The sequence below is a fragment of the Ahaetulla prasina genome, chromosome 7 (assembly GCF_028640845.1).
Source record: "Ahaetulla prasina isolate Xishuangbanna chromosome 7, ASM2864084v1, whole genome shotgun sequence".
Lineage (NCBI taxonomy): Eukaryota > Metazoa > Chordata > Lepidosauria > Squamata > Colubridae > Ahaetulla > Ahaetulla prasina.
Window position 1 is genome coordinate 87,815,178 of NC_080545.1, and position 26,116 is coordinate 87,841,293.

Consider the following 26,116-nt stretch of genomic DNA (forward strand, 5'->3'; position numbering starts at 1 on the left):
TAGGCTGCATTAATAGAGGGAGAGAACCAAGATCATGTGAAGTGTTAATATAACTTCATAATGCCTTGGTAAGACCACACTTGCAATATTGCGTTCAGTTTTGGTTGCCACGATATAAAAAAGATGTTGAGACTCTAGAAAGAATGCAGAGAAGAGCAAGAAAGATGATTAGGGGACTGAAGCTTAAAATATATGAAGAATGATTGATGGAATCATCTAGTTTAATGAAACAAAAGGACTGATAACAGTCTTCCAATATCTCAGGGGCTGCCACAAAGAAGAGAGGGTCGACCTATTCTCCAAAGTACCTGGAGGCAGGACAAGAAGTAATAGATGGAAACTAATCGAAGGAGAGATCTAACTGAGAACTAAGGAAGAATTTCCTGATAGTTGGAATAATTAATCAGTGGAACTGCTTGCTTCCAGAAGTTGTGGGTGCCACAACACTGGAGCTTTTTAAGAAGAGATTGGACAATTGTTTATCTGAAACAGCATAGCGTTTCCTGCTTGAGTAGGGAGTTGGACTAGAAGACCTCTTCCTATTATCCTGTTAAAAACACCTGGTAGTGCGGAAAAAAAGTGTTTGTCGCCTGGACAGATAAAATTGGTACCTCATTAAATGGAGCAGCTGATCTTGCACAACAATATCGTTCCTTGACGATATACATATACAGCTCTGAAAGTCAAATTGTTCAAGCAGAAGAGAGCGTAACAATAAAACTAACTTCATCCTTCGGTTTTAGGAAAAGCAGACGGGCTGCTAAGGGAGCAGGGACAGGCAAGAGACTCCTGAAAATGAATCAGATGTGCCTCGGTATTCCCTCTTCCGCAGTCTTTACAATCCAAGGGAAGCTAGCTGCAGGTGCTTAGGGCTTTAGAAACTGCTGCAGGGACCAGCGACCACGGCATTGGCTCCAGGTTTGCTCTTATGATCAACTATTCTTTTTATCTTCTCAGAAAGACCACCTCTACCTTTTGTTGAAAAGAGAGAGGGAGGAGAGGGAGGCGGGAGGAAAGGTGTTTGATTTCTAATAGGGAGGCAGAGATGCCTCTGAAGGGCGGGCGGCAGCAGTCAGAGAAAGCAGATTGAGTTAAGCAGATTGGGGAACGGGTGGTGCGTTTTTTGTCACATTATTTAAAGAAGAAAGCAAAAGGAGAAAGGAAAGGAAAGAAAGAAAAAGAAAGAAAGAAAGAAAGAAAGAAAAAGAAAAAGATATATTTTGTATTTAAATCTGTACGAACGCCCCACTCTCTTCCTTTCACACATTTTTTTTCTCTTTCCTTTTGCTGTCCCTTCTTTGCTTGTCCCTGGAGAGATAACCACATGTGTACGATACAAAGAAATCTAGTCATAAAAAGGCTGGCCTGCTGGCTTCCCGCAGGACCAATTAATAGTGTTCCAAATCTTGTGGGCAGACAGATAAAAAGGAGAGAGAAAGAGAGAGGGAGGGAGGGAGGGAGGAGAGGGAGGCGGGAGGAAAGGTGTTTGATTTCTAATAGGGAGGCAGAGATGCCTCTGAAGGGCGGGCGGCAGCAGTCAGAGAAAGCAGATTGAGTTAAGCAGATTGGGGAACGGGTGGTGCGTTTTTTGTCACATTATTTAAAGAAGAAAGCAAAAGGAGAAAGGAAAGGAAAGAAAGAAAAAGAAAGAAAGAAAGAAAGAAAGAAAGAAAGAAAGAAAGCAAGGAAGGAAGAAAAAGAAAAAGATATATTTTGTATTTAAATCTGTACGAACGCCCCACTCTCTTCCTTTCACACATTTTTTTTCTCTTTCCTTTTGCTGTCCCTTCTTTGCTTGTCCCTGGAGAGATAACCACATGTGTACGATACAAAGAAATCTAGTCATAAAAAGGCTGGCCTGCTGGCTTCCCGCAGGACCAATTAATAGTGTTCCAAATCTTGTGGGCAGACAGATAAAAAGGAGAGAGAGAGAGAGAGAGAAAGAGAGAGAGGGAGGGAGGGAGGGAGAGGGAGGAGAGAGAGAAGATAAATACTCAACCAAAGCAAGGTGGCAGTTTTTAGATGCTGCTCAAAACTTCTTCAGGTATTCTTATCCAAATTTATATAAGATTAGACTTTCCTGCCTGCCGGCTGTCTCTTCCCCCATTGCCCACACAGCCGCAATGTGATTAGAGAAATCGTACTTGAAAATAAGTACTTTTTGTTGCTTAAGCAAACCGATGACAACTAAATTTGCGGTTTGAGAAGGGGAAAGGGTGACGAAGATGCTCCATAACAACCTTGTCATAAAACTGCTACTTTATTGATAGTAAGTTTTCATTTTCATTTCATGAGGACCCAGATTGTTGGGGGGGCAATAAGTTGACTTTGTAAAAATATACAAATAGAATGAGACTATTGCCCTATACACTGTAAGCTGCCCTGGGTCTTCGGAGAAGGGCGGGGTATAAATGTAAACAAAAAAAAAAATACCACTTGAATAGGATAGAATAGAATCATTTATTGGCCAAGTGTGATTGGACACACAAGGAATTTGTCCCGGTGTATACAGTCTCAGTGTACATAAAAAGACAAGATATGTTGCAGTCTTTATGCTGGAGTATATGACTCTTCATCCAGAACTGCTTTGTAGTGCAACGTTCTCCCTTACCATCACATCTCTCTTTATTCCAAACTCCTGTTTCTCACCCTCTGTGAACCCACAGGTTGAGACACAACCTGGTGACACTTCGAAATCAAGGGTTGAAAAGTAAAACACAAAAGTATTTTTTTCCTTGAATCTCTCTCATTCTCTCTCTCTCTCTCTCTCTTTCACTACTGCCTGCCCCCCTTCAAAGTCCTAACAAAAAACAACAACAACAGATGGGACAATGCATGTTAAGAGTTCTCAATGGATCAAATACTTGGGCCATTGCTCTTTTATTCCCCACTCCGCTATAAAGCATTGCAAGAAATTGAATCCTATCTTGGCCTTTTCAACAACCTTCGTCTCAATCAAAATAAAAACATTGGTCTGTCTGTCTTCTTCCCTCCCTCCCTCGCTCCCTCCCTCCCTCCTTCAATCTAGCTATCTATCACCTATCCATCTCTCAATTTATTATGTTTATTATGTCTATCATCTGTCTGTCTAATCTATCATCCATCCATCCATCCATCCATCCATCCATCCATCCATCCATCCATCCATCTATCTATCTATCTATCTATCTATCTATCTATCTATCTATCTATCTATCTATCTATCTATCTCTATCTATCATCTATATATCATCTGTCTGTCTGTCTATCATCTATCTGTCTGTCTGTCTGTCTCTAAATCCCCACCTAGACAGGGAATCAAAATCTGCTTTTACATTTTCTTCCCTTCTTATTTTATTAATTAGAGATAGAAAAAGTTTTATCCTTTTTTTAAAAGAGAGAGAGAGACAGAGAGAGAGAGGAAATCCAGAGAGTTTGATAAAAAGAATAATTTACAGTCTTATCCTCACTTTCCTTCTCATTGGATCAAAATCCTCCTTGCTCCCACCTCTCCCGATTTGGTTGTCGTATTTTGTTTTTCTAATTAAATGAAGCCAGATGCACAGCAAACGTGAGTTGTGCGTGAAATATGCCCAGCTGTTGCGTCAAAAGATTTGAGGTACAACTCTCCAGGCGCACTGCCTCTCACCTGTTTAGGGTCAGGAGGGCAAATTAGCAAGTGTGCCAGCTGCCAGGATCTGCTTGGGTTGTTTCTACCTGCGTCAACGCCGGAGATGACAGAGAGCAAAAAATGACCATTGAGTGATGGATCCTTGGAACAGGAGGAGCAAATTCCATATACAAAGGAATAGGTTAAAAAAATAAGCTGGCATTTCTTTTTGTTTTAAATGGAGATAATTAGTCCATCAAGCTATCAGAAATCGTTGTTGCTTGAAAAGCGAATGGGCTTTTTGTTTCTTTGTTTTTATTTAAGAAAAAAAGTGGTGAGATAGATGAACCATTGATCTACACCAGTGGTAGTCAACCTGGTCCCTACCGCCCACTAGTGGATGTTCCAGCTTTCATGGTAGCCAGTAGGGGTTTTGTCCAATACTGAAGTACATTCCTTTTTTAAAAAATTTAATTGACTTTTAAAAATTTCATAGCATTATTTAAAAACATTTTCATTAGGTTTTCATAAAATTTCCCGTGACAATTTAAATTTCTGAAAATATACTATTTGTATCGCCCGCGCATAAGTTTAGTTCACGTTACGTGAGTGAAACTAAATGGCACTATAGTGCGACTGCAAACAAAAGAGCCTCGTCCCAGAATAGCTGGCGCATCTGCCCCCACACCACCCAGCTGTAACAGACAAGCAGAGCTGGTAGCCGGCACCCCCTCCAAACCCAATCCACAATGTGTGAGAGGCATGTGCAGACGACGATATACTTTATAAATCACCATTACTGGGGAACTGGTGGGCAGTTAGAAAATTTTACTACTAACAGAGATACAAAAGTGGGCGGTAGGTATAAAAAGTGTGACTACCCCTGATCTACACCAAGAGCTGTCTTTTTCTAACCACTCCCTGCAGAGGTGGTATTCAGCCAGTTTGGACTAGTTCAACTGAACCGGTAGCAGAAATCACCCGCCCCAGCTCTATATCATCCTATTTAGGCACATTTTTGAGGCTGGGCGCATGTGTGGAAAGTGCGCGCATCAGCAAAACACATGCAGGGAAGGGCGGGCGCATGCGTGGATAGGGTGTGTGCTCACATTTGTGAACCGGTAGGGAAAGTAAGTGAATACCACTGCTGACTCCCTGCCCCTTTTCACCTCTATTGGTGCACCCACAACTTAATATCTGCTCCAAATTTGCTCTTTTGGTAGAAAATAAAAGCTGATACTTAGATGCTAGATCAGCGTTTCTCAACCTTGACCACAGGTTGAGACACAACCTGGTGACACTTTGAAATCAAGGGTTGAAAAGTAAAACACAAAAGTATTTTTTTCCTTGAATCTCTCTCATTCTCTCTCTCTCTCTCTCTCTTTCACTACTGCCTGCCCCCCTTCAAAGTCCTAACAAAAAACAACAACAACAGATGGGACAATGCATGTTAAGAGTTCTCAATGGATCAAATACTTGGGCCATTGCTCTTTTATTCCCCACTCCGCTATAAAGCATTGCAAGAAATTGAATCCTATCTTGGCCTTTTCAACAACCTTCGTCTCAATCAAAATAAAAACATTGGTCTGTCTGTCTTCTTCCCTCCCTCCCTCGCTCCCTCCCTCCCTCCTTCAATCTAGCTATCTATCACCTATCCATCTCTCAATTTATTATGTTTATTATGTCTATCATTTACCTGTCTGTCTGTCTAATCTATCATCCATCCATCCATCCATCCATCCATCCATCCATCCATCCATCCATCCATCCATCCATCTATCTATCTATCTATCTATCTATCTATCTATCTATCTATCTATCTATCTATCTATTCATCTATATCTATCTGTCTGTCTATCATCTATCTGTCTGTCTGTCTGTCTCTAAATCCCCACCTAGACAGGGAATCAAAATCTGCTTTTACATTTTCTTCCCTTCTTATTTTATTAATTAGAGATAGAAAAAGTTTTATCCTTTTTTTAAAAGAGAGAGAGACAGAGAGAGAGAGGAAATCCAGAGAGTTTGATAAAAAGAATAATTTACAGTCTTATCCTCACTTTCCTTCTCATTGGATCAAAATCCTCCTTGCTCCCACCTCTCCCGATTTGGTTGTCGTATTTTGTTTTTCTAATTAAATGAAGCCAGATGCACAGCAAACGTGAGTTGTGCGTGAAATATGCCCAGCTGTTGCGTCAAAAGATTTGAGGTACAACTCTCCAGGCGCACTGCCTCTCACCTGTTTAGGGTCAGGAGGGCAAATTAGCAAGTGTGCCAGCTGCCAGGATCTGCTTGGGTTGTTTCTACCTGCATCAACGCCGGAGATGACAGAGAGCAAAAAATGACCATTGAGTGATGGATCCTTGGAACAGGAGGAGCAAATTCCATATACAAAGGAATAGGTTAAAAAAATAAGCTGGCATTTCTTTTTGTTTTAAATGGAGATAATTAGTCCATCAAGCTATCAGAAATCGTTGTTGCTTGAAAAGCGAATGGGCTTTTTGTTTCTTTGTTTTTATTTAAGAAAAAAAGTGGTGAGATAGATGAACCATTGATCTACACCAGTGGTAGTCAACCTGGTCCCTACCGCCCACTAGTGGATGTTCCAGCTTTCATGGTAGCCAGTAGGGGTTTTGTCCAATACTGAAGTACATTCCTTTTTTAAAAAATTTAATTGACTTTTTAAAAAAAATTTCATAGCATTATTTAAAAACATTTTCATTAGGTTTTCATAAAATTTCCCGTGACAATTTAAATTTCTGAAAATATACTATTTGTATCGCCCGCGCATAAGTTTAGTTCACGTTACGTGAGTGAAACTAAATGGCACTATAGTGCGACTGCAAACAAAAGAGCCTCGTCCCAGAATAGCTGGCGCATCTGCCCCCCACACCACCCAGCTGTAACAGACAAGCAGAGCTGGTAGCCGGCACCCCCTCCAAACCCAATCCACAATGTGTGAGAGGCATGTGCAGACGACGATATACTTTATAAATCACCATTACTGGGGAACTGGTGGGCAGTTAGAAAATTTTACTACTAACAGAGATACAAAAGTGGGCGGTAGGTATAAAAAGTGTGACTACCCCTGATCTACACCAAGAGCTGTCTTTTTCTAACCACTCCCTGCAGAGGTGGTATTCAGCCAGTTTGGACTAGTTCAACTGAACCGGTAGCAGAAATCACCCGCCCCAGCTCTATATCATCCTATTTAGGCACATTTTTGAGGCTGGGCGCATGTGTGGAAAGTGCGCGCATCAGCAAAACACATGCAGGGAAGGGCGGGCGCATGCGTGGATAGGGTGTGTGCTCACATTTGTGAACCGGTAGGGAAAGTAAGTGAATACCACTGCTGACTCCCTGCCCCTTTTCACCTCTATTGGTGCACCCACAACTTAATATCTGCTCCAAATTTGCTCTTTTGGTAGAAAATAAAAGCTGATACTTAGATGCTAGATCAGCGTTTCTCAACCTTGACAACTTAAGAGATGTGTGGACTTCAACATCCAGAATTCCACAACCATGCATACTGGCTGGGACATTCTGGGAGTTGAAATCCACACATCTTCAAGTTACTAATGATGAGTAACACTGTGCTAGATTCTCCAAGCAGTTGAATTCTGGAGGAAACAGATCTACAGCTCCTATATGATTGATATTGACCACCAGAATGCAGAACAAGACCAGTGTCCTTCCATTTGGGAGCCATGAGATACATCTCATAGAGATCTTTTCCATAGAGTTAAAGCTCTCCATGTGAAATTGAATCGTAAGTACCAATAAAGGTGACTATTTGTAGCTCAGAATTGAAATGGTGCTCTCTGAGCTTGGTTTCTTGCAGACCTTTGTCTGCATGTGAATGATTGTGGGATTGTTGAAATCTACACATCTTTAAGGTTGAGAAACACTGACCTAGCATCTAAGTATCAGCTCATATTTTCATTGCCCAGTGCTGATGATGTTACCTGGTTTGGGTAATGAAATGTTTGCAAAGAAAACAACCAAGCTCAAAGAACACCAAGGACCTCTTGAATCATAAGTCCTTGAATTTTAGGTAGTTTTATGCAGGGCATTAGCTTTAAGAACTATTCAAGACTTGATGTCCAGCATTGCTTTAGAAAGAAATATATAGAGCAGTTCCAAAGATGTTCTTTGAAGACATTTTGCTTCTCATCCAAGAACCTTCTTCAGAAGCAAAGAAGCTTCATGGATGAGAAGTGAAACGCCTTCAAAGAAAAACAAAGGATGTCCAGTTGCCTCTTGAAAAAGCACCTTTTGAGACAACCATGACCTGGATGACTGAGAACCTCCATAGATATATAGAGCAGTGTTATTTAATGACATTTAGATTTGTCTGGACACTTCTCCCCCCTTACCATTTAGAATGTGACCCCCTGGAATAGCCCTTGAAGGCTAAGGAGAGATTTATTTATTTATTTATTATTTTATTTATTTATTTATTTATTTATTTATTATTTTATTTATTTATTAATTCAATTTCTATACCGCCCTTCTCCCGAAGGACTCAGGGCGGTTTACAGCCAGATAAAAAACAGAATTACAAAAATTAAGAAATATTTAAAATCTGTATTCAATTAAAGGCCGAAGTAAATAAAAAGTAGTAAAACCATAATAAAAACCCAGCTTTAAAATACGTTAGGCCAGCCCTGCACGATGAAACAAGAAAGTTTTCAGCTCGCGACGAAAGGTCCGGAGGTCGGGGAGTTGACGTATCGCTGGAGGCAGCTCATTCCAGAGGGCAGGAGCCCCCACAGAAAAGGCCCTCCCCCTGGGCGTCGCCAGTTGGCATTGTTTGACTGACGGTACCCTGAGGAGGCCCTCCCTATGGGAGCGCACAGGTCGTTGGGAGGCTATTGGTGGCAGCAGGCGGTCTCATAGATAACCCGGTCCTATGCCATGGAGCACTTTAAAGGTGGTAACCAACACCTTGAATTGCACCTGGAAGACCACTGGAAGCCAGTGCAGCTTGCGCAGGAGAGGTGTTACGTGGGAGCTTCAAGTCCCACCCTCAATTACCCGTGCAGCCGCATTCTGGACCAGTTGGAGCCTCCAACTTTAAAACTTTAGAGTTTTAATAAAGTCACAGTTCGTTCACACAAATAATTTATGGGAGGTAACACTAGCAATCTAATTCAGATTGATCAACTAACTCAAAGATGAATAGAAGTTTCTTGATTGGGGTTACAGAATTACAAAATATTGTGGGTTAATTGGAGACATCTGGTTGGACCCCTATGGAAAACAGATTATGGTCCAGTTACTTCTTGATCAAGTAAAGTTTCTCAAATTATGTGGGCTAGGAATGACAATATCAAACCAAACCAGTTTCGCAACTGTGGTGCCTAAGTTGAACAATGTGGTGGTGCCCCCACCTTTCCATACCAGGTCTTCTAGCAGAATTATACAACCATGAAGTTCAAGGAAAGGGCTGAGATGTTTACCATTGCTGTTCTCAAACATTTGTCACTTGAGACAATTTTATAATGGTACACAGTCTGCCTTGTAAATAAAGAAGGGGGGGAGAAGATACGGTGGGTGCTCTCAGCATTTCTTGAATGGGGCACTAGGAACACAAAAGAACAATTTTTTTTAATAATATGTGCAGTGCACAGATTCCTTCCCATATCTTCACCTGTGAGATGTTTAACTGGCGCTTCAACATGGTAGTAGGGTGCTACTCCTTTTTCTTCATTAAGTATTTCCTCGCACACGAACATTCATGCAACCCTTTTGTTTCGACGAAGAAAGTCGTGCCTTCCATCAGTGCCCCCTCTTCCTTTGGCACCATTTCATTTCTGCGCTCTTTTTAACTGGGAAGACAAATTTCTCCCTGAACCATGTGGCAATCATCTTACACTCTGAAGCATGAAATTCCATCATCATTATTCTGGCATGAATGAGTGTACAGATGTTATTTGGCCATAAAGTTTATCCAGCCCTTTAAAAAATACAGCCTCCAGCATATGACTTGGTGACCTCTTGCAACAGTTTGTTCCACAGGTTTCTTACCCTTGGTGGCAACATTTTCTATTTATTACTTATAAACGCAGCTCTCCGAAAGAGAGGCTGGCATGCAAATGCCATGCATCGGAATTAGTGTAGATTTCAAGTCTCCCGGAGCTAGAAAAATGCAGAAGGGCGTACAGCCTAATTCTTTTTTCTTCTTAGCTCGTAACTTTACTCCTGTGTTCTTCTCTGGAAGAATTTAGCCCACATTATTTTATTTTATGGTAGCCGATGTCCATCAACAAAATAAAGAAAAATGCACCGCCTATAACCACAAGGGATTGACAAGAGTCTCATTAAGACTCATAGAACCATAGCCTAATACAGGGGTGGGTTTCACTTATCTTTACCACCGATTTGCCGGGCGTGTGCATTGTCTGCGCATGCACCCAACTTTCTGCACATGTGCTTTGCTTGCTCGAAAACATGCATAAATAGCATGACTTGGAACTGGGGTGGGAGGGTGCGTGGGCTGCTACCGGTTCGTCTGAACCGGTGCGAACCGGCTGAATACCACCTCTGGCCTAATAGGACTGGAAAGGACCTTAGAGGTCTTCTCCTTCAACTCCCTGCTCAGGGCAGGAGATCTTATGTCATCCCAGACAAATGGTTGTCCAATCTTTTCTTAAAAACTTCCAGCAATGGAGCACCCACAAATCCAGGAGGCAAGCTGTTTCATTGGTTAATTGTTCTCAATGTCAGTCAATGTCAGTAAATTTCTCCTTAATTCCAGATTGAATCTCTCTTTCATGAACTTGCACCCATTGCACCTTATCCTTCCCTCAGGAGCTTTGGAGAATGAGTCAACCTCTCTCGGTGATAGTCCCTTGTGTACTGGAAGACAGCTATCATGTTACCACTAATAGTCTATGGAGGTTCTCGGTCATCCAGGTCATAGCTGTCCGAAAGGTGCTTTTTCAGGAGGCAACTGGACTGTTGTGGTCCGCCAGCAGCCTGCAGAGCTGGCAACAGAGTTGGATAGCGATGAGGCTGAGGAAGAGCATGGGCCAATCCTGGAGGCCCAGGAAGGCCCAGATGAGGGCTCTGCGTCGGAGGCTGAGGTGGGGCCACGGCCATCAGGGAGTGAGGTGTGGACTCCAGAGCCTCCAGAGACTGACAGTAGTGAGGCAGAGGAACAGGAGGAGCCTGGTCCTAATGCATGCATGAGAAGAGCTGCCAGAAGGCAAGAGCAGCTCAAGCAAAGAGGACGACTCGGGAGTAGGGCCAAGAGATTATTGGCTCCTCCCATAAGGCTTAAAAGACCAGTGACGGTGTTTGGGCTTTGCCAGAAAATAATGTTGATAGCTTCGTCTTGTTGCATTTATTTTGTATCCGTGTCTTCTGAATTTTTGCCAAGAAAGGTCTTTGGCAGTTTGCCTAATTGGACCAAGGTTAGTGATAGGACTGAGGAATTTGTGTTGAGAGGAATTTGCTTTAATTTAGTTGAACTACGCTGAGAATGAAGTAATTCTCAGCTGTTCGAATAAAGTTTGTTTGTTTTTACACTGACTGAGTTTCCTACTACCTACTGGGGCCTGGGTCACAACATGGGCTATCTTGCTTTGTCTTTTGAAGACGTTTTGCTTCTCATCCAAGAAGCTTCTTCAGCTCTGACTGGATGGTTGGGAATGAAAAGATTTGTATTCCTTGCAGAAAGGTCATTTGCATCCTTTTAGAGAATCATTGAGGCCACTTGGTGGTTTATCTCTATCCTCAGAGTCACATGAATAGTTCAAATGGGTGTGGAGCCTTCTTGGCTGCAGGATGTTTTCTGCCCTGTGTTCCTTCACTGTTGAAGACAGGCGCAGGGATGGGTCTATCTTGTCTGCATCTCAAACTGAAGATTTGTTCCCAAAATGACAGTCATTGGTATGAGTAGAAAAAACTTACTAGTAATTCCTTCCTTATTCCATAAATATCTAATGTTTTACACCCAAGGACATGACAAAGACCTTTCTTTTTTAAAAAAAAAAAATGCTGTTAAATAATCATATTATCTCCCGAGATCAATGTCATGCTTTTCCCTTAGTGCTTTACTACTTCCCAGGGAGATTCAAGCTGTCAGATTCAGAGCATCCAAATCCCTTTACAACTTAGAGCTAGGATTTTTATTTGGAGACCCCAAAGTCTTCTCTTGATATGAGATGATCTGAGATGATCTTAATATTTTATGCTGCCATCATAGACTTGTTCTAAAAATCTGTTTCATAACCTAAACGACTCTGGGTGCCCTGAAGTTTTGAGCAGTATTATTTCTCCCTTCCCTTTTTCTTCTAAATGTCTTCTATATCTACTTCCAGATGCCGCTCTAAATCATTTCTTCCCAACCTTGATGCCAAGGTAGGAGCTGCTCTGAACTCCACACAGCATCCTCTCTTAATTATCTCCTGAATGCACTCTGCATATTCAGTTCTTTTCATCTTTCCTCAGATGTAAATTCCTCATGGTCCTCTGGCCACGTCTGTTTCTTTTCCTCTGAACCCCGTCCAAATTGTCAATATTTTTCCTGATAATTAGGTGTCCAGAACCACCAACTATTCCTCCCATCCAAGCATGCTTAAGTGTGCTTACAAGTCTTTGCTGACTCACAGATAAAATGTATGCATGTTGGGAAGTCATTTCTGCTGCCTAGGTTTTTTTTTTTTTGTTTACATTTATACCCCGCCCTTCTCCGAAGACTCAGGGCGGCTTACAATGTATAGGGCAATAGTCTCATTCTATTTGTATATATTTACAAAGTCAACTTATTGCCCCCCCAACAATCTGGGTCCTCATTTTACCTACCTTATAAAGGATGGAAGGCTGAGTCAACCTTGGGCCGGGCTCGAACCTGCAGTAATTGCAGGCTTTGTGTTCTTAATAACAGGCCTTACCAGGCAGAGCTAAACCGGCCCTTACCAGGTTGTGGTATGGAAGACATATAGGGTGTTCCATATACATTTTCTGCCAGCCCGTATATGCGCAAGATCCCACAGGGAAGATAGTAACTACAATACAGAATCATAAATTTACTAGAGATTATGTAGTCTTCATTCTTTGCCATTCTGATCTTGGAAGTGGTCTTCAGAACTCATCAAAACATTGCTTTCGCCATTAACAAGCTCAATTTACTCGCTAATTAGACCCTTAAGATTATAACAAAATACAGTGTCATGCACTAGCTGGATATCACAATCAAGTGCACAAAAAGGGACTCATGAACACCTTTTTACAGAACCATTAAGGCAATTGTGGTTACTTGCCAGGGCCAGGGCCATACAAGAACTGTCAAGCCTAAGCATAATGACACAGTGATGTCCAAATGAATCAAATTCTTCGTTTGCAGCCAGTAGACAGAATCTTACCAGACTAAAGCTATAAACTTCTAATCTGATAGAAATACCCCAGTAGATGTTTGGGTGTGGTTACCCTGAACCTTTTCCTCTCTCTCCAATCCAGTTCAGGACTGTGTAGTCTCTTCTCTGGAATGTGCTGTCTCCTTCCTGGAAAACAATGCTACACCTTCCCACCATTTCTTCTCCAACTGCACATTATATCACAAGAAAGGCAGATTGTGGTGCCCCATATCATCTATAGCAGGTGATGCAATTACCAGTATATGACCACAACTTCACCGGTTCCTTTTTACTTTCCATTATCTTCTCTAAGTTCATGGCAACTATGGGGGAGTTGCTTATCTCACTCATTGATTCTATGAATTAATAAGCATGGGAACATTACAGTGAACCATTGAATCTACATCCAAAGCAACCATGTGACTACAGAGGTTCATGTGGTGGAAGGAATCCTGGAGGAAGCCTAGCGATGCTCATGCCAAAGTTACTAGGTGTTGTGGCCTGTCAGCAGCCTATGGAACTGGCAACAGAGTTGGACAGCGATGAGGCTGAGGTGAGGCCAGGGCCATCGGGAAGTGAGGTGCAGACTCCAGAGCCTCCAGAGCCTGATAGTAGTGAGGCAGAGGAACAGGAGGAGCCTGTTCCTAATGCACGAATGAGAAGAGCTGCCAGAAGGCAAGAGCAGCTCAAGCAGAGAGGACATGAGTAGGGCCAAGAGATGATTGGCCCCTCCCATAAGGCTTAAAACAGACCAGCACCGGTGTTTCAGGTTTGCCAGAAAACGTTGTAGCTGCATCTTCTGCTTCATCTTCTGCTTTGTGTCCGTCTTTGTTTTTGTGGCTTCTGGACGTTTGCTAGGAAAGGCCTTTGGCAGTTTGCCTAATTGGACTAAGGTTTTTGAGATAACTGAAGAATGTTTGTTTGGGAGACATTTGTTTTACTTTGAGTTGAACCACCACCAATTACTTCATTCCCAGCTGTTCAAATAAAGTTTGTTTTTTCCACGGACTAAGTTTATTACTACCTACTTGGGCCTGGGTCACAACCCTAGGCCTTAATGTGTTCATAGGAAGGGAATATGAACATCTTTGTCCAATGACGCATGGCTACTTCTTTAGTTGCCTTACACTGATCTAGGAAAAGGCCCTATAACAATGGTCTTCTTATATGCCTTAATTGCAACTGTTTTACTAAAGAAATGGTAATTTTCAATTTTGAGAAGTGATGATTCCATCTGTAGCTCCTAATTATCTAATCAAATGATGAATGCCATTAGATTTATCATCTAACTGCTGTTATCTTTAGCAGTTCCTTAAATTATACACTAAACTAAACCATACTGGTGTATGCATGTATAATACATGGTATCATCAACTAACTGATCAGTCTGAGTTTTCCCAATTTGCTAAACTACCCAAACTTTTTTTCAAAAAAAAAGCAAACTAAACAAATTTTACATATTGTCCAAATGCAGCCTCTAGTCTGTAATTGACATGGTTCGATTTGTTGAAAATTAATTGGATAATTCATCTCAACAATGGCAATTTGTTGGGGTATCTGGAGGTAACTCTAAGGGTAAGATGAAATTTCAGTTCATCCTTTGTTTTCCCAGCCAAGTACAGGTAGTCCTCAATTTACAACCACAATTAACCCCCAAATTTGTGTTGCTAAGTGAGACAGCTGTTAAATGAACTTTGCTCCATTTTACAACCTTCCTTGCCACTGTGGTTAAGTGAATCACTTTTAAAGTGCTGTTGTAACTTTGAACAGTCACTAAATGAATGATTGTAAGTTGAGCTCTACCTGTACAGAACCTCCATCTCTGAACAATTGGTTGGAATTTTAATGTAGCTTATGTGATAGCCTGTCTACGATCTTCCACTGATCCCAAGTAAGTAGGTCCAGTCCTAGAGTCAATCTTAAAATCGTTTCATTGATTCAGATGCTACCTGAGTGATGAAGGAGCTGCATTTGGGGTAGTGTTGTGTCTTGCCCGCTCTCACAGCAGCCGGGGCCTTCTTATCTGCTCCCGAACACGGAGGAATGTATGCCTCCCGGCCCCAGTTCTGGCTCCATGCCCAGACAAGCTGAAGAGGAGGGGGCACCTCCCGGTCCCAGCCCTGGCTCCATGCCCAAGCAGGCTGCAGAGGAGGGAGCATTCCCCGGCCCCAGCCCTGGCTCCATGCCCAGGCAAACGGAGCAGCTAGACCCCTCCCCCTCCTCCACAGCATGTGAGCCTGAGGAAAGTTTATTTCCAACAGCTGCTGATTGGAGTGACCCTCGCATCAGAAGACTGGATAGGCGGAGGCAACAGAAGGAAGGGAGGGGCAGGCCTTAATGAGTGCTGAGTCATGGAGCCACACCCCATGGCCTATATAAAGGATCTGCTTTCTGGCAGTCTCTGAGTCAGGCAAAGTTGAACTTATCTTGCTGAAGTCACTTTCTGGTCTCCTGCCTGCTCTGAGGACTTTGCTAGGACTTTGGACAGAACTGCAGAGGCAAGCCTGATTCGGATTTCCCTGACCCGGCCGTCAGTGGAGGAGTGAGACACGACAGGTAGCTAAATATTGGATACTTTAGACCAGGAGGGTCAAACTTGTGGCCCATGAGTGGGATGGGTCACAGGCAGGCCCCGCCTACCTTAGGAAAAAGGGGGAAAATATCGTGAAATGTCACGTGATGGCAACATTTGACAGCAAAGAGTTTGACACCTGTGCTTTAGACATTGGATGTAGCGATCTCTCAAGAGTCCTCCTTGAGAATGTAATGATTTATGAACACGTTTGTTTAGAATTTAGATGAAAATAGGCATTTCTTCACTTCCAATTTTATAACATCAAAAATACTTTATATGTGGGAAGGACTCCTTTTTATTCTTTTGAATGTGACCTTGTCTCCTCCTATAGATAGGTAGGTAGGTAGGTAGGTAGGTAGGTAGATAGATAGATAGATAGATAGATAGATAGATAGATAGATAGATAGATAGATAGGTAGATAGATAGATGATAGATAGATAGATAGATAGATAAAATTCTTTATTGACCAAGTGTGATTGGACACACAAGGAATTTGTCTTTGGTGCATATGCCAAAGTTCTACAGTTCTATCATGATGGAGTCTTTCCAGCATCTCCTGTTTTCCAAGGATGGTGGTCCCAAAGGGTGGTGATCAATTCCTTATTTTCTTTCCCCCTCCTCCTCCTCCTCCTCCTCCTCCTCCTCCTCCTCCTCCTCCTCCTCCTCCTCCTCCTCCTCCTCCTCCTCCTGTTCCATCAATACTTCAAGCCACTTATTTCTTCAGTGACTCTATCTTTCCGTTCCTTCAAGTCAGATAAAACACGGAGCTGTCTCTATAGGAGCTTGGCCAACTCAAGAGCTTGAAAGCCTCCTTTTACTTTCATTAAGGACCAAGTATCTGATAAACTTCTCAAACATGCCAATAGCAGGAAGGCTGAGTGTTTTCACAGGCTTGTAGTTTTAAGTCTGCCTAACAACTTGTGTTTCTTCATTGCTAATTTGATCACGCTAGCATTTCACTAAAATTTGAAGACCATTGTTGCACAATCTACTAATCTCCAGTTGTTTCTTCCCCACCTTCCCTCCTCCCCATTTTCAGGTGATTGCCAAGTTTCTTGATTGTGATATCTGAAGATACAAGTTCACTTTATAGCTGCTACAAATTTCAACCATTGTCTGCTAAGTGCATACAGCCAGAAGCCACAGTGCTACATATACTGTTACTCTCTGTATTATCATCAGTGTGGAGACTCATGGCATCCATATTCATTTCTTTTGATCATTGACTCTCAAGTTGTCAAGAAGTGTTGGAAGTTCTTGCCTAAAAGTTAACGTCCATTTTTTTAAAAAAAAAAACATAAGCCAAAAAAAAAAACCCATAAAAAATAACCTTTTGGATTTTTGCCTATGGCAAAGTTTGAAGGCTGGTTGGAGGTCATTTCTTAGATGAAGCGACTGAAGATTGAAGATAGCACACATAAAAAGTTTTAATAATGCAGGGAAAATGTCCTGAGGGGTGAGTTTCAGTATGAATGGACTAGATCTCTGCCCCTTGTGGCTTACTGAGCTATCAAGAAGGAGCCAGGAATCCAAATATAAGACGTCGCAAATGCTTCTTTGGGAGAGAATGAGCTGCACCCCTCTTCAAAATGTCACCCCTTGATCAGTGGTGGGATTCAGCCAGTTCGCACCACTTCGGGAGAACCGGTTGTTAACTTTCTGAGCAGTTTGGTGAACTGGTTGTTGGAAGAAATCATTAGGCCAGAGAACGGGTTGTTAAATTATTTGAATCCCACCACTGCCCTTGATCCATCCATTATGGGAAACTTCTGCTCATCGCCAACATTCCCCTGTTGGGAAAGTTTATGATGAAGATAATAGGGCAGCAAATACAAACCAGTTTGGATAAAGCAGGTTTTCTAAATCTCTCTCAGTATAGTTTGGGCCAAGTCATATTGGTTACTCTTCCATTTGCAGTGGGACCAAGTGGGATTCAATTGTGTTCGTTCTGGTCATGCTTGATCTTTCAGCAGGGCCAAGCCATTGACAATTCTTTTGGACAACCTGTTCCCTCTATATTCTAGATTGGTTGCACATGCCACAAAGGAGCTGGTGCACAATCTAGAGTAGGGGTGTCAAACGCAAGGGTTGCGAGCCAGATCCGGCCCATGGTGTGCTTAGATCTGGCCCATGGGACTGTCCTGGAAACAGCAAAGGACTGGCCCGTGGTGCCTCTGCCAGTGAAAATGGAGCTCCGGGGCCACACTCACCCTGGTTATTCCCACCCTGGCCACGCCCATCCCCCAAGGGCAAACACAACCATGATGCGGCCCTCAATGAAATCAAGTTTGACACCCCTGATCTAGAGGCCTCCTGGATTTGAATATCCTTTTGGATCAGCTGGTGGAAACTATGCTCACCTCAGCTGGGTACACCAATGGCTGGGAATTGAAGTCAAGTCATGTTGCATCTAAAGCAGTGGTTGTCACCATTTTTTTTCACCATGAACTTTCTTTAAATATCTTTTATGGCTACAGACCACCAAGACTTAACTTAAGATTTAAATCACAACATTTCTTGAAGCCTTTGTGTATCCTTTGTGTTGACAGGATCTGCGGACCACAGGTTGAGAACCACTGAGCTAGAACATTAGTGTAATTTGCGCTAGAAGTATTTGCCTTGGAAGACTACATTTTGCTACAGCTGGTTGCAAAATCCTGATAGATGAGACATTACAGTCAAAAAAATGCCTACAGTTAAGAAATTGTGTTGTTTACAAATTACTTCTTGGTCTGATTCAAGGCATTGACCATTATTAAAACTTCCAGGTGAAGAAAATGGCAAATTAAGTATCTTCAAAAGAGTGTGGTGACAACAGAGCAACAACTGATGGACTGGTGGCAGGCTTGATCCAACAAAACCTCTGGACAAGGAAAGGATGAGAGATCCCTCACTTATGCTCCAGATGTTTCTTGCAAGGAGATACAGTAGTATTTTTGCATTTTTAGGTTTGATGGCTAATAACACCACTTTTTTTTTTTTTTTAGTTTCAAGATAATCCTATTCCACTGTTGGAATGGCCTAGGAATAGCCCAGACCTTAACCCAATTGAAAATCTATGGAGCCGACTAAAAAAACTTGTTAGTCAGAAGTGACCCAGCAATAAAGCCCAGTTAATAGAAGCAATCATTCAATCTTGGTTTCATATTATAACAGCTGTAGAACTAAAAGACTTGGTTCACTCCATGGGAAGACATTGTAAGGCTGTAATTTATGCTAAAGGTTACTCAACTAAGTATTAACTGACATGATAATTTTTGTATATCTCGTTTTTTCTACGTGTTTCACTTTTCTTATATACTGTAACTGCTATTCTAATAGCAAATCCTTCATAATAGTTATTGCATTACATTCTTGATTAAATTATCTTTACATTGATATATAATTTTATGGTACGACACCAAAACAAAGTGGTGTTATAGGAGGACATCAAACTCTTACACACGGAAAGACACACAGGCACACACACACAAACACAAACACACAATTTTTATTAAGACTTTTGATTTGCTTGTATTAGATTTTACTAGTAAAAATTAAAGAAAGAAGAAAGACTCAAATTGAGAGAAGGAGCAAAAAGTGAAAAAAAGAGAGAAGAAGAAGAAAAGTAACAATATAACAAATACAGGTCATCCTTGACTTACAACAGTTCATTTAATGACCAAAGTTACAATGGAACTGGAAAAAAATGACACAATCAGTTTTCACTCATTTCTAGGACATGTTGGAGATGGTTGACATTTAGCAGAATTCTGCTTCTGCTCTGAATGCAAAGAACCCTGTAGGTCAGGGGTCTCCAACCTTGACAACTTTAAGACTTGTGGACTTCAACTCCCAGAGTTCCTCAGCCAGCAAAGCTGAAGTCCACAAGTCTTAAAGTTGCCAAGGTTGGAGACCCCTGCTCTAGATGAATGAAGGCAAATCCACTCACCTGAGCCATGAGGTGATATAGAGTCGGAAGCATAAAGCAATGCCATAAAATACTCTCATGCACACTCAAAATCTGGTAACGCTGCGTCTCCTTTATCCGTGCACCCTGTAACTATCACGTAAGAACAAACAGTTGGTGCACGGCATGGCTCACGTGGGATGTATGAAGCGATACTGTGCTACGATGAGATTGCACATTAAAAAGATTTAATTACTTTTGCAGAAATATACCGCAGAACATTTACTACTATGAGATAGTGCTGAGCATTAGTGTAAATAATTAAAGCTAAACTGTGTTTGTCAAATAAATGAACGAAGTTTATTTTTTCTGCTGCTGGGAGCTTTGCTTTTTAATTGTGCCTGTTTATTTGTTCCCTAATTCACACATTTCCAGAATATATATTAGGTATTTTCTAAACGTATGCCAGTTGAAAGACTCAGCTGTGGAAAGAAAGGGCTTATCAGTCAGGAGATCCAATGCCAGGATCAATAGGTAGAATATTCAGTTAATTAATCCCTCATTTCTTTTAGATTCTTCTTATTTTTCATCACATTTTTAGGCAGGAGGGCTCCCTTCCAGATCTGAAAGCTGCTAATTTTAGGAAGATGTTTGGATCATAATTTACATCACAGGTGGGAAGTGAGCTTCTGCAGGTTTTACTGGGAAGCTACCTCCGCCAACCCCACCAAACATGAAGTTACAGTCCAATAACATCTGGGTCCTGCTTCTTAGACCATATAGGAGAAGGGAGTCCAACTAAGCTAAGCTACTTTAATTAAGCCATCTATTCTGAATTGTCAAACTTTTCTAGTATCCCACCAGCAGCAAAACAATTTTTACAATAAACTCCTTGTAGCAAACTCAGGTTATTATTTCCTTTTTCACGCTCTTTTAATCCTGCCCGGTTTACTTTGGATGCTCTGTTCTATCCATAGTGCAATCCTCTACATATCTCTTAAATTCAATGGAAGTTAAAGGTAAGGTAAAAGTAAAGGTTACCCTCGCACATATGTGCTAGTCCTTCCCGACTCTAGGGGGCAGTGATCATCTCCGTTTCAAAGCCGAAGAGCCAGCGCTGTCCAAAGTCGTCTCAGTGGTCATGTGGCCAGCATGACTAAACACAGAAGGTGTACAGAACGCTGTTACCTTCCCACCAAAGGCAGTCCCTATTTTTCTACTTGCATTTTTTTTACATGCTTTTGAACTGCTAGGTTGGCAGAAGCTGGGACAAGTAACGGGAGCTTACCCCATTACACACCACTAGGGATTCGAGCCGCTGAACTGCTGACCTTTTGATCGACAAGCTCAGCGTCTTAGCCACTGAGCCACCACATCCCAACTACTTCCCAACTTCCCAATCGGGGCAGGTTTCAAAACCTGTCACCACTGGTTCCCTCGTGGGTGTGTGCGTGTTCATGCACACGCGCAGAAGCATCCAAGCAGGTGGTCAGAGCCTCCCGCCGCCACCGCTACTGGTTCGCCTGATGTGTATCTTTTCAAAAGCAACTTCAGATTACGGATACTAATATGATAATAACAATCCAGAAAGTTTTCTTTAATAAATATTTTTATTGTACATTTTTCTTTATAATACATCACGTTTCCAGTTTTGCAACAACAGTGTACTGGCTGTATTCAGTCCTTTTTAAGTATACATAGTTTTATACACCCTGATTATAACCAAAATTTTCTTAATCATACATTTATAGTCTCTTTTAAATGCATAATGTTGTACGTCATAGTTATAAGCATTATTTTCATAATTGTACCATAACTTTCTATATATTTATCTCTTTCCTTTTCCCTCTCTACTTCCTTCTACTTCTTTCTCCTCCCCTTTCCTCTTCTCCACTCCCCTCTTTTCTCTCTTTTCCACTTCCCGCTCCTTCCCTCTCTCCTACTCCTCTCATCTCATCCATTTCCTTCTCTCCTTTCCCCTCTCTATTTCCCTTTTCTTCCGTCTCCTTCCTTCTCCTCTTCTCTCAACTTTTCTCCCCTCCTCTCCTCTCCTCCACCCCACTCCACTCCACTCCACTCCACTTCCCTCTCTCCCTTCATCTCTCCACTTCCCTTCCCTTCCACCTTTTTCCTTTCCTTATTATATATAACTTTCCTTTTCCCTACAAGGTACAATGTATTTTCCAGGTACGGTCTCTTTCAAGTGTAATGATACATTTTCTTGGAATTGCATTGGAAGAAAACAAACTTACATACATAATATTGTACACCATAATTTTTACATACATAATATTGTACGTCATCATGATCTCCATTATTTCTACAGTTAGCCTGAAAATTTTATTCACAGCTAATAGCAGATAGGAAAGAGTGAAACAGAAAGGAACAACAGTCATTGTTTCACTCTTTTTCTCTCTACAAGAGACAGTCCATAAAGCAGACACGGTCCAGACATTAGGCGAACAAAATCATACTTTTCTGCACAGCAGATGGGGTTAATGAGCAAATGACTCAGAAAACGAGGCACACACATCTACAAGCAAACCCACACACATTAATGAATATATCAGAGGGAAGAGACAACCTGTAATTTGAGTACTTAAGACGTCTAACCCAGAATCTTCCGGAGTCTTTGAAGAACAAGCTATGCAAAGAATATTGCATATATTTGTGTGCGCGCTCATGTGTACGTATAACATTTTAATTACCAAGCAACCTAATTTCTCTTTAGCCTCCCTTTAAAAAAAACAACAACAACGAAAAGTATCAGATTTATGTAATCCATAATGTTAACAATATGTTTGCTTCTAGGATGACAATTTGTATGCAAATGAAACAACAGAGTTACAGCTTCTGCTCTCTCGTAACCTCAGCTGTGTGGCTTACTGGAGCTTTGGCAGTAAAGTGGGACGCTTTTGTAAGAATTGGCAACATTTTTAGAGAAGTAATTTGGACTCGGATTAAAATGACCTTCTGCGCCATCAAGGGCAGGAGCAGAGGAGGTAATTGTGCAATCAGGGACGAGGGGAAAAAAATGTGGAAAAGCATAATTTAGCGTACGGCCTTCCTATTCATTATGTGAAAAAGATAGCAATGTGTTCAAGTGACTGTTTTGCAAAAAAAAAAGGAAAAGAAAGAAGATATGAGCAGATAATTTGGAGGCCATCATTTTAATTATAATGGACATCTCAAGATGATAGCTTTAAGAGCCCAGAGATTCCTGGTCCAACTCACTTTCACTGGCAGCCTTTCATATCTTGGTTGTCTCTGTCTGTGTCATTCAAATTGGCTGCTGTGATTCCAGATTCTCCTCCATTATTTTATAGATCTACTCTAGCACAGAGGACTAAATCAGGCCAAGGAATAGATGGTCCAGCACAGAGGTGGGCTTCAAAAATTTTAACAAGGGGTTCTCTGCCTGGTTGCTGGGTGGGTGTGGCCATGGTGGGCGTGGCCTAGTCAGCCTCCTGCACCATGGCGGGGGGGCGGTTTAGTCATCCCCGGATTCCGGAGGCTTTCCTCAAGCCTCCGGGAAAGCAAAAATGGCCTCCCCAGGCTCTGGAGGCCCTCTGGAGGCCCCAAACAGCCATTTCCAGCCTTCCCGAACTTCCAGTAGGCACATTTTTCACCCTCCCCAAGCCTCCGCGCACACCCTGCACTTACCTGCATCCAAAACGGGCCGCGTGGAGACTCCTCAGAAGGGCAGAGTTGGCAGGGCCATCCAGGAGTGGGTTTTGGGGTTCTCCAAAGTGCACAGAATCTTAGCTAGAGGTTCTCTGAATCCCTGCGAACCCCCAGCAGCCCACCCCGGTCCATACAGTGCCTTTAAGAGATGAATTCAAGAGCTCACAAGACCAAGCAGGATTGCTCCATAAAAATGGAAATTTAAGGTGGGCTGCTCATGAGACTGGAGATAGTGTACAGCAAGACCAATGACTGATGATAATCCAATCTTGATTGTATGTGTGTGTGTGTGTGTGTGTGTGTGTGTGTGCGTATGTGAGTGTGTGTATGTGTTGGTGTGTATGCCTTCACTCAGTCTCGGACTAGTCCCTACAGTTTTCTTGGCAAGGTTTCAGAAGTGGTTTGCCATTGTCTTCTTCCTAGGGCTGAGAAAAGAAGACTGACAAGGTCTCCCAACTAGCTTTGTGCCTAAGATGGGAGTGGAATTCCTCAACTCCTGGTTTGCTAGCCTGGTGTATTAACCATTACCCTAAGCTGGTTCTTGGTCTACTTCTATTTTAAAATTGTTGGAGAACTACTAATTCCAAGTCATTGAATAAGCATCCTGATCAAATGGAGATTTAAACCTGGCTCTCTCAGGTCTTCATCCAATCCTTAAGTCACTAAACCACATTGGATCTTAGATGTGACTTGAGATGATCTTACATAATGTGCAGGCACTGCCATTAATGAACTGGCTTTCCACGAGGTGGTTTGGATTCACCTCATGAAACTGATGAGTTGATTTTTCAGCCTGCATAAATGAGAGCACTTTGAGCACTTAGCTTCATTTCATTCTTAGGAAGAGCCCCTTTCCTTCACAAAGAAACCTCTTCATTTAAGATTTTAGCAAACTAAAAGTGATGGAATGTAGTCTGGAGTTGCAGGAGGGAGGGGCTCTTTCTCAGAGGACTAAGAAAGAGTAAAGCTTAGAGTGTCTGGTAAGCAGGAAGAGGGTAAGGACAATTCACATCCCTAGCAATTCACAGTGTACATCGATAGTTATGTGGATAATTGCTTTAATCTGTCTTTGGCGAACAATAATAAAGAAAGTGCTCAGAAGTAACTCCATGCGTCATTCTTTGGGCCTGACAGAAACCTGGCCCTCAAGGGGCTGTATGGGGTTATTGAGTGATGGACCCTGGACACCCTGCTAGTCTACCGTGTTTCTCCAAAAAGATGACCCAACTTGAAAAGAAACCCTATCACGTTTTTGAGCGCATGCGATCAAATTAAGCCCCACCCACAAAATTAGCCCTAATTAAGACCCCGCCCACCCCAGGGTGCAGGGGGTGGGGCGAGGCACACAGGTAAAAAATAAGCTAGGGTGGGGATGGGTGTGTGTGGAGCTGTCCTACATACCAAGCCTCGCATCCCCCCCAACACCTGCCTCACCTTCTGCTATGGCTGCTTCTTCTGCGGCCACTTGCTACCACTTGCACGCATCGCCCTGGCCTCCGTTTCACCTTCAGAGGCCCGCCAGAAGGCATCTGCAGCTGATAACAGAGCTCCAAATTGATCCGGTTTATTATTGCTCTATTATTGGCTGCAGGGGGCTTTCTGGAAGGCATCTGCAGCCGATAAAAGGGCATTGAGTGTGAGTGGCGGCAAGTGGCTGCAGAAGAAGTGGGCCAGCAGCGGGCTTCTGCTGGGTGGGGCTGTCGGTGCCACCGCCGCAAGGTGAGTCAATAATGAGAACCTTCCAGAAAGAAGGCCTAGCTGTTTTTTCGGGGGGGAGGGGGTCAAAAGAAAATAAGACCCGATCTTCTTTTTGGAGAAACATGGTATCAAGCGGTTAAAATGTCAGAATGGGCCAGGGGCTTAATCCTTGGCTGCAGAGCACATTCAATGAGTTTGAGTCAGTCACTCTCTCAGCCCAAAACATGCACATGATTACTGTTATGATGATAAAATGGAAGGGAAATTCCATCTTCCTCTTATATTAACTTGACTAGAAGGACCCATGGAGGTGTGGATATTCAAGATGGCAGCTACAACTATGTAATCAAAGTCTTACCTGGCAGGCCCACACAGGATGGTCCAATTAAACTAATTTATTGCTAATCATGTCTACGCAGAGGAATCTTCTCGACTCATGGTCATCACCTGCTTGGAGTTAGATAAGGATCAAAACAATTCAAGCGGTGGGGAAAAGGTTTAGACTCAGTCCATTTGTAACTATGTATGGATTATAGGCTGATCCCCTTTTTAACTCCACCCCCCAGTTTCTGCCACTCCTTATCTTACACTACCATAATTTTCACATGCATTGATCGCACTGTCGTAGCTTACACAGATCTTAACTTTTGCTTGCTGCTGCAGGTGCCCCTGACTTTCATAGAAATAGGATATAAACACCCAATCAATCAATCAATGAAACAGATGGGCAGAGGGGAAATTACTAAATAATTTCAAAAGTTTTTAACATGTTAAATAAAATTGGCATCTGTGCTTAAGAAACACCCTTTGTGCTCTCTGAGATGTTTGCGATTTTATTTTGTCTTCCAGTGAAGTCCTTGCTAGCAATACCTATATGTAAAGCCAATATAGCAAAGTTATGATACAGCAAATCAGTAATGATGGTGATTAAATTCATTTATTCCTGCAGCCCTGCCAAATTTTTTTGCTGACACCTCGTGGCCGATAGATGCAACTACCCTGGCATGAAATACGTAAGAATAACTTGATAAAAGATACATGTGCATAGAACTTTAGCACCTAAGTTGCATTTGAGCTATAGCTCTATATTGCTTGGCTCATTATTTTGGGGGCATTTTCAGAGAAACCTAAACAAGACATAAATATGATGCTAAACTGGAGTGGAGTTATCAGCCTAACCTCTACAAACTTTCATTTTATTTGCTAAAATCTAGTTTCACCTAAGGTCATATCTCAAAATAATTAAAGCTGCACTAGCTTTCACTGGCTAACTCTGCAAGAAAATATATTTAAAATATAGGAAATCATCTTTGTAGAAATG